The sequence below is a fragment of the Marmota flaviventris genome, chromosome 8 (assembly GCF_047511675.1).
Source record: "Marmota flaviventris isolate mMarFla1 chromosome 8, mMarFla1.hap1, whole genome shotgun sequence".
Taxonomy (NCBI): Eukaryota; Metazoa; Chordata; class Mammalia; order Rodentia; family Sciuridae; genus Marmota; species Marmota flaviventris.
Window position 1 is genome coordinate 132,088,104 of NC_092505.1, and position 9,047 is coordinate 132,097,150.

Sequence of the window (9,047 nt, forward strand, 5' to 3'; positions counted from 1 at the left end):
TCTGATTTGCTATATATGACAGAATGCATTCCAATTCATATTACACATATAGAGCATGATTTTTCATATCTCTGGTTTTATACAAAGTAGAGTCACACCATTTGTGTCTTCATACATGTACTTAGGGTAATGATGTCCATCTCATTCCACCTTCTTTCCAACCATTAAGGAATTAAACCCTACCATTAAGACGTAAAGGCAGCCATAGACAAAGGTGTTGATTGTGTACCAATAAATCATTATTTATAAAAACAGAAAGTGGATTTAATTAGTCAATATCAGTTTGTCAGTTCCTGATATAAAACATCTTCATTCCTTGTGATGTTCAAATTCTTTACAATCTATTCCATTTGTTAGAATTTGCCTGCTATACCTTCTTTAATCCCTTTTCTTCCTTGTTTGTTGTTTCTTTTTCTTTTCTTTGTGTGTGGGGGCGGGGCAGAAAAGAGAGGAAGAGATTCTGCATATCAGAGAAAACATTCAGCCTTCAATTTTGGGGTATTGGCTTATCTTGCTTAGCAGATATTCTCCAGCTTCATCCACTTACCTGCAAATGCCATAATTCCATTCTTCTTTAAGACTGTGTAATATTCCATTGTGTATATATACCACATTTTCTTTATCCATTCATCTGTTAAAGGGCACCTAGGTTGGCGCCATAGTTTAGCTATCATGAATTGAGCTGCTATAAACATTGATGTGGCTGCATCACTGTAGTATGCTGATTTTAAGTTCTTTGGGTATAAACCAAGGAGTGGGATAACTGGGTCAAATGGTAGTTCCATTCAAAGTTTTCTAAGGAATCTGCATACTGCTTTCCATAATGGTTGCACCAATTTTTATTCCCACCAGCAATGTATGAGTGTTGCGTTATTGTTATTATGTTATTGTTGCGTGTATCCTTGATATTGCCATTCTGACTGGAGTGAGATGAAATCTTAGAGTAGTTTTGATTTGTATTTCTCTAATTGCTAGAAATGTTGAACATTTTTTTCATATATTCATCGATCAATTGTGTTTCTTCTGCTGTAACGTGTTTAGTTCCTTAGCCCATTTATTGATCAGGTTATTTGTTTTTTGTTTTTGGGGGGTTTTTTTCCTGGTGTTAAGTTTTTTGAGTTCTTTATATACCCTAGAGATTAGTGCTCCAAAACACTAGAAAAACTAGGGATAACAGGAACATATCTCAACATCATGAAAGCTATCTATGCTAAGCCCCAGGTCAATATTATTCTAAAGGAAGAAAAATTGAAAGCATTCCCTCTAATAACTGGAACAAGACAGGGATGCCCTCTTTCACCACTTCTATTAACGTAGTTCTTAAAACACTGGCCAGAGCAATTAGACATATAAAAGAAATTAAAGGGATATGCATAGGAAAAGAAGAACTCAAATTAGCACTATTTGCCAGTGATATGATTTTATACCTAGAAGACCCAAAAAATTCCACCAGAAAATTTCTAGAACTAGTAGCAGGAGACAAAGTAAACACTCATAATCAAAGGCATTTCTGTATATCAGTGACAAATCCTATGAGAAGGAAATGAGGAAAACTAGCCAATTCACAATAGCCCCCCTAAAAATAAAATACTTGTGAATCAACCTAACGAAAGAGGTGAAAGATCTCTACAACAAAAACTACAGAATGCTAAAGAAAGAAAGTAAAGAAGACCTTAGAAGATGAAAATATCTCCCTTGTTCTTGGATAGGCAGAATTAATATTGTCAAAATGTCCATACTACCAAAAGCACTTATACAGATTTAATGCAATTCCAATCAAAATCCCAATGACTTTCCTCATAGAAATACAAAAAGTAGTCATGAAATTCATCTGGAAAAATAAGAGACCCAGAATAGCTAAAGCAATCCTTAGCAAGAAGAGTGAGGCAGGTGGCATCACTATACCAGGCCTTAAACTATACTACAGAGCAATAGTAACAAAAACAGCATGGTATTGGCACAAAAATAGACTTGTATTCCAATGGTACAGAATAGAGGACACAGAGATTAACCCACATAATTACAGTTATCTTATATTAGACAAAGGCACCAAAAACATACATAGGAGAAAAGATAGCCTCTTCAACAAATGGTGTTGGGAAAATTAGAAATTTATATGCAACAAAATGAAATTAAACCCCTGTCTCTCACCATGCACAAAACTCAACTCAAAGTGGATCAAGGACCTAGGAATTAAACCAGAGACTCTGTGTCTACTAGAAGAAAAAGTAGGCCCTAATCTTCACCATGTGGGATTAGGCCCCAACTTCCTTAATAAGTCTCCTATGCTACAAGAATTAAAATCAAGAATCAATAAATGGGATGGATTCAAACTAAAAAGCTTCTTCTCCGCAAAAGAAACAATCTGTGAGGTAAACAGAGAGCCTACATCCTGGGAGCAAATTTTTACCTAATTAGATTTATTTCTGTCCTCCATTTTTTATACAGGACCATCCCACCACTAGTAGTATTTTAGTCAGCTTTTTTATTTCTGTGACCAAAATACCTGAGAAGAATAATTAGAGGAGAAAAAGTTTATTTGGGGACTCAGGGTTTCAGAGGTCTCAGTGCATAGAAAACTGACTCCATTCCTTAGGGCATGAGATGATGCAGAACATCATCGAGAAAGGATGTGGCAGATCTAGGGACATGGCATCTAGAAAGCAGAGAAAGAGAGACTCATCACTCACCACATACAAAATATGTTCCCTGAAGACATGCCCCTAATGACCCACCTCCTTCAGCCACACCCTACATGGCTACAATTGCCATCCAGTTAATCCCTGACAAGGGACTATTGCACTAATTAGGTTAACTTTCATAACCTAATCATTTCACCTCTAAACTTTCTTGCATTAAAGATTTTGGGAGACATCTAATATCTAAATCGTAACAAGTAGGGTAGGATAGCAGTCCAGCACCGGATACCACACACTTGAATATAGCAGTGAGTGTTCTTAGCTCTCTAGAAGACACAAGTCAGCTTGCATGGGAGCTACAGTCTCCTGGGAGTATTCTTGTTCTTCCTCCTCTCCTTTACCCATAAGGAGCAAAGGGGTGCAAATAATTGCCAGAACAAGATCAAGGTATATGCAGTTCACCTTGACACAGAGAAACATTGCCTTAGTTTCCCACTGGTCTTCTTACATTCCATTCACATAAGGCACACGACCAGCATTACATTCTGCAACTCTCCCAGTCCGGAGGGTTTATAGCAGTCAGGACAGATAACAGTCTGTGGTGTACAGCTTTCTGTCAAGCACACACAGACACATGACAAGAGAAATTTGTTTCAGTCCAAGGCCCGAATGATCTAATTGGTAAGACACAGTGAGTCACTTTAGATTCAGATAGTTTAGTAGTTCTTGTCTCACACAGTAAAAGAAACAGCACAAAAGAGGCCCAATGACTAATATAAGTTATCAGAGACCTCGTTGCTGGGAAGCCAGTTCTAGACTGCAGCTAAGTGGCTTATATTTGCAATTCTATTCGAGGGGGACAAGGCAGAAAAATCCTTCATCAAGACTTGGGAGGAGATGAAAATCTCTCCTAACAGCCTCCCAAGAAAGACAGGGAGCCTCATAACAGCTCTTTGCGAGCCTCCCATCCTCTCTTGTGATACCCTCTCCTGTGATACCCTCTCACAGGACTCAGATGAGCCGTTGCCTTTGTAGCACATGTGGACATGTGCAAGGTCACCATGGCAAAGTCCTTCCCTACAACTTTATCATCTGACTTTCATGTATATAGATAAGAATTCTAAGGATCCCAGGCTACCCCCATCAGATACCCTAATTTTTTGTACAGACTGGTGCTTGACAAGTCCATTTTATGTGTTTTAGGTAACACTGGATGACAGTGACTGTCACTCTGACTTCTAATAAATTAATTAGGTCCATTTAGAGTATTGACTGCAACCAGGCTTCCCATCTAGAGCCAAGTCTGCCAACGATGTCATGAATCCAAATGCAGCAAGAGGTGTTGGCCACAGCACCCACCCTACCTCAAATAGCCACTAGGGAGTCCAGGGCAGTGCCATTGTCCATTTCACACCAGAAGGTTCAGAACAATGAGTCTGAAAAACATACAAAAGGGTCTAATAATAAGATGAGGCTAAAGGGAATCATATCAGTGTCCCAAAAGTTAATCTTTGGGGCTGGGGTTGTGTTTCAGCAGTAGATCACTTGCCTAGCATGTTTGAGGCCCTGGGTTCGATCCTCAGCACCACATAAAAATAAATAAATAGAATAAAGATATTATGTCCAACTACAACTAAAAAATAAATATTTTTTGAGAGAGAGAGAGAGAAGAGAGAGAGAGAGAATTTTTTAATATTTATTTTTCAGTTTTCATTTGACACAACATCTTTATTTTATTTTTATATGGTGTTGAGGATCGAACCCAGCGCCCCGCGCATGCCAGGCGAGCATGTTACCGCTTGAGCCACATCCCCAGCCCAATAAATATTTTTTTTAAAGTCAATTTTGTTTTGTCATCTCAAGCGGAGGCTGTTCCTTTTTGGCTGTTGGAGGATAGAGAGTTTTTAGATTAAGATTTTTTCATTGGTTAGTGAGGGAGTCTGGGTTAAGGTAGTTAGATGCCCTGAGGACAAGAGGTGAGAGAGATTCATGGTCCTTCTTTCCACTTCTGAATACTCAGAGTCTAAGTGTTCTCTCCTTAGCTAGGCTTAGTTCAGCAAGGATATGGTTCACCAGATTCTTCCTTATGGACCCTGTACTATCCTAGGATCTTTACCACTTCTTGACATGTGGGCTGCATTCTAAGTGGACCTCAGGGGTGGTATATTTATATTCATCATATTCATCATTGGATGCTTTCCAAGTAAATGGCTTCTAAGAAGGCAACTTGGAGGCCACTATGGGGAGCAGGAATGTCTGCAGAAATGGTCCAGGCTTGTTTTTGCCTTGGGGTCACAAGGTCCTTATTGATGGAACATTCTTTACCATTCTCTCTAGGTACTTTGCATCTGTATGGCACATTTTTCTTACTCATCTCCTGTCCCCACCCCCTCCCCACCTCCTGACTCTGCTTCTGCCACTTCAGTCTTATTCAAACATGCTGGGCCCTTTTCTGAACCAGCGTCTTCTTACATGGTAGATCACCAGATAGCTGCTCAGTGCCCTCCTTCGCCCCTCTGGTCACCCGGTAGAAGTGAGACCCTTTCTCCATCCTGGCATGCTCTGTCTCCCTTTCCTGCTTGACTTTCTCCACAAGTATTACCAACTAAACATCGTCTATATAGCTTGCCTATTTTTTTCACCACTGGGACCCCAGCCATACAATGTCTTGCACACAGTGGGTGCTCAATAAGCAAGTATTGAGCGAATAAATGTGGTCTGATCCAGTTAAATTAACCCCACCTTCACCCCCTACCTTAACGCAGGCCACTCAGCCATAGGTCACAGACAAGTGTCTGCACCTTGGCCAGTGATCCTGATCATGGATTTTAAGTTACACTAAGCTCAGAACTTCTTTTTATTCAAAGGTTTGCTCATTGATTCAAAAAGTATTGAAATCCTATCATGTGCCAGGTACAGTTTTAGGCATTAATTAAAGCAATGAATAGGACATGCAAAGCCCTACCTGCACAGAAGCCGCCTTTCTCATGAGAGACAACCATATGTTTTTCATGCATTGGGAAAAAAGTGGCTGTTAGTGACATCTGTCCGCTGACAAAAGAGTTACTGGAGCTCATTATAGAGTACGAACAATGCTAACCCTTTCCAACATGGGCCCATGGATTTAAAAGAGTTCCATGAGGACGAGCTGGGGGGGTGGGGGGGGTTGGAGATAAACAAACAAATAAAAATTCTTGCCTAAAATATTCCTAAGCAGTAGGTACAAGCAACCAAAAAAAAAAAAAAAAAAAAAAAAAACACCAAAACCCTGGTGCTGGTATTTTTCTCTCCTCTAGAGGGAGCTCCTCCAAAGCAGAAGATTTGAAAAGTTTCCTTCATGTGATCTTGTTGCCAAAAAGAATATGAACTCTTCATTCATAAGAACTCTTACAGTTGAACACTTATAATTTTGGAAATATAATCCCCTTCACCTATTTATCACTTCTCTAAAAAACAAGTTGTATTAATTTTGGATCCATTTGTTAAAAATATTAAGACGTGTGCATGGATGAATATGACATATGAATCCCACAACTATGTATGATTCTAAAGCATCAGTTAAAAAATTAAAAATACGAAAGTGCCACACCTTATGATTGGTTTGTTGAGCAGCTAATTATTGATAGGGAACATGGAATCTTCTAGCCAGACTTCAAAAAACCTTTGCATAGTTGCTAGATGCCGTGAAAAATGAATGCCTTGAGTTAGGAGGCAGAACTAACAATGCCATCACCATTAGGAGGCTTTTCTAATTTAGACAGTCATTAAAGTCAATATCAAAGGCAACTGAGTTTAAATTCCAGACCATTAGATCACTGTAGATCCAAGGATGAAACCAAGACTTAACCAAATCAAACCAAAACAAAACATAAGAAGCAAAAATAACCACCTTGTCAAAGAACACACAGTTCCATGGAAAAAAGAAATGACTTGCCAGGTGCATGCCTTTTTAATCTCAGCTATTCAGCTGACTGAGGCAGGAGAATGGCAAATTTGAGACCAGCCTGGACAACATAGAGACCCCCTCTCTCAAAATAAAATAAAAAGGGCTGGGAATGTAGGTCAGTGGTACAATCCCTTGGGTTCAATCCCCAAGAGTGAAAAAGAAAAGGGGTGGGGTGGAGTGGGGGAGGGAGGGAGGGAAGAAAGGAAAAAAAAAGAGCTGGGAAAAAATATTCTGATCATATGAAAAGATGCTTAATTCATCCATAAAATTTTTTTTAAAGGAACATATTGGTGACAGTTCTCTGTGTTGGCAAAGGTGGAGAGAAATCGCATTATATGTTGTTGGTCAGAATATAAATTGGCAAAGTATCTTTGGACACTATCCATCAACACTGAAAAGGCACCAACCTTTTCCTCTAGCATTTGTACTGTGAGAATTTTCCTACAGAAATATTTCCAAAAGTTGGTTCCCATTTGACAGTAAAAGGTCCAAGCCTAGAAAATCTTCAGCCAATCTGATCTACAAACAGAAAAATTAACAACTAAATCCATTAGTGATTTATAATAATACTTGAATGAGTAGGATTTATCTCACAATGCAAGCATAACGGTCATTGTTCTTTATTACAAACAACTGATGCATATTTATTTAAGCGGGAACACAAACATACTGAACCAATATTTAGTAGCTCACCAAATTGTCAAGCCTGAAAAACAGGCAAGTCCATCAAGAGAAGCTACACATCCAAAATGACAGAAAACACTATGCTATAGACCAGCCAGCTGGGGATTCTGCCACGGGCACAGAAAACACTATGCTGATTTTCTGGGTGCCAAGCTACAGACTGAAAATCCTAACGGGTACATTTGATTGGCCAAACCTGGTCACTTGCCTGTTCTAGTAGCTAGAGGAGCTGGGGAAAAGAAGACCTGACATTTTCATCTCTATAATTAAAAGCAGGCTGTCTCTCACCAAGACAGGTTAAGAGGGGAGCCCCCAAACATAGGGAAGGAGATCAGATTAGAGGTAGCCCCAAATACAGCCAAGGTCCACTACTGTGGGGAGGTTTCCACAGGAGAAAACCTGTTGATGTAATCTACCATATTGACTGGTCAAAGAGGAAAACCATTGTAATCATCTCTGCAGTTTAAAATGAAAAGCATTTCCTTTGATTTAAGAAAAAACAGTCAATAACAGAAGTCTTAATTTAAAAAAAGACAATTGGCATATCAGAACAGGAGGAAATGTACTTAATTTGAAAAAAAAATAGGTAAAATAAACCCCCACAGTCTCATTGGTGGGAAAGCATAAAAAGTATTCTCATTAAAGTCAGAAAGAAAAGCAGCTCCCACTCCCCTCAATAATTTTCAACATTGGACTCAAGTCTTTGTGCAACATAGAATGGAAGGGAGGGAGGAAGGAAAGAAGGAAGAAATTTTGGAAACTACATAGTTGTCAGTATTAATAATTGATATGATCATCTACGTTAAAAATCACAAAGAATCAACCAAGAAACTATTCAAACTATGAAAGGCAAAGAGAATGTGACCATCTAAAGGGACTTATATCAATAGCAAAAAGTAAGGACATAGAATTTAATAGCAATCAGCAAACAATTTGGCAGATACATACAGAGCTTTACATCTTTTGAAAAGAGAATGATAACTTACTTCATGTCCACAGAATATTAGGGACTGACATGCAATTCACTATCAAGGCAGCTTAAAAACAATACAAACGTAGAGATTTTAAAAGTATTTTCAGTAACATATCCAATAAGCCCAGAAATGGATAATGTAAGAAATCAATGTCTTACCTCATTGCAAATTAAGAAAAAGCCCTGATGGAAGGGCAAAAATCTATTGATCTTGGGCTTGGATATAATTCCCCAGTGTCAAATGCATTCATTATTATGGAAAACAGACCAGAAATGTGGGGACTCAGTGTTCACCATTGAAGACTGGAGAAAACAAAAACAGTAAAATATTCCAAGTAAATGAAAACCAAGGAAGGTAATAGAAAGTTTGAGTTAATGAAACAGAAAATAGAACAATACAAATAATAGGCAAGATAATTAAGTACAAAAGCTGATTCTATGAAAAGACCAATAAAATAGATAAATTCTTAGGAAATGGACTAAATAAAAAGAGACAATAAAAACACGCAAGATAGGAAATGAGAACTGAGCAAAACTACAAATGTGGTGAAAAAAAATTATTAAGAGCATACGCAATGCAAATTTATCACAAACTGAATTTGAAAGTATTGAGGTAGTAGATGATTTCCTAGCCAAATCTGCGTTATCAAAATCGATCCAAGAAAAGGTAGAAAACTTGAATAAACCAATCACTACAGAGGACTATTTTATTGTATGTTAAACATTGCCCCCCTCAGGGGGTAGTGATTATTACCCTGGAACCAAATTGTTTCATAGCTAAATTTTTTAAAAATGTTTTTAGTTG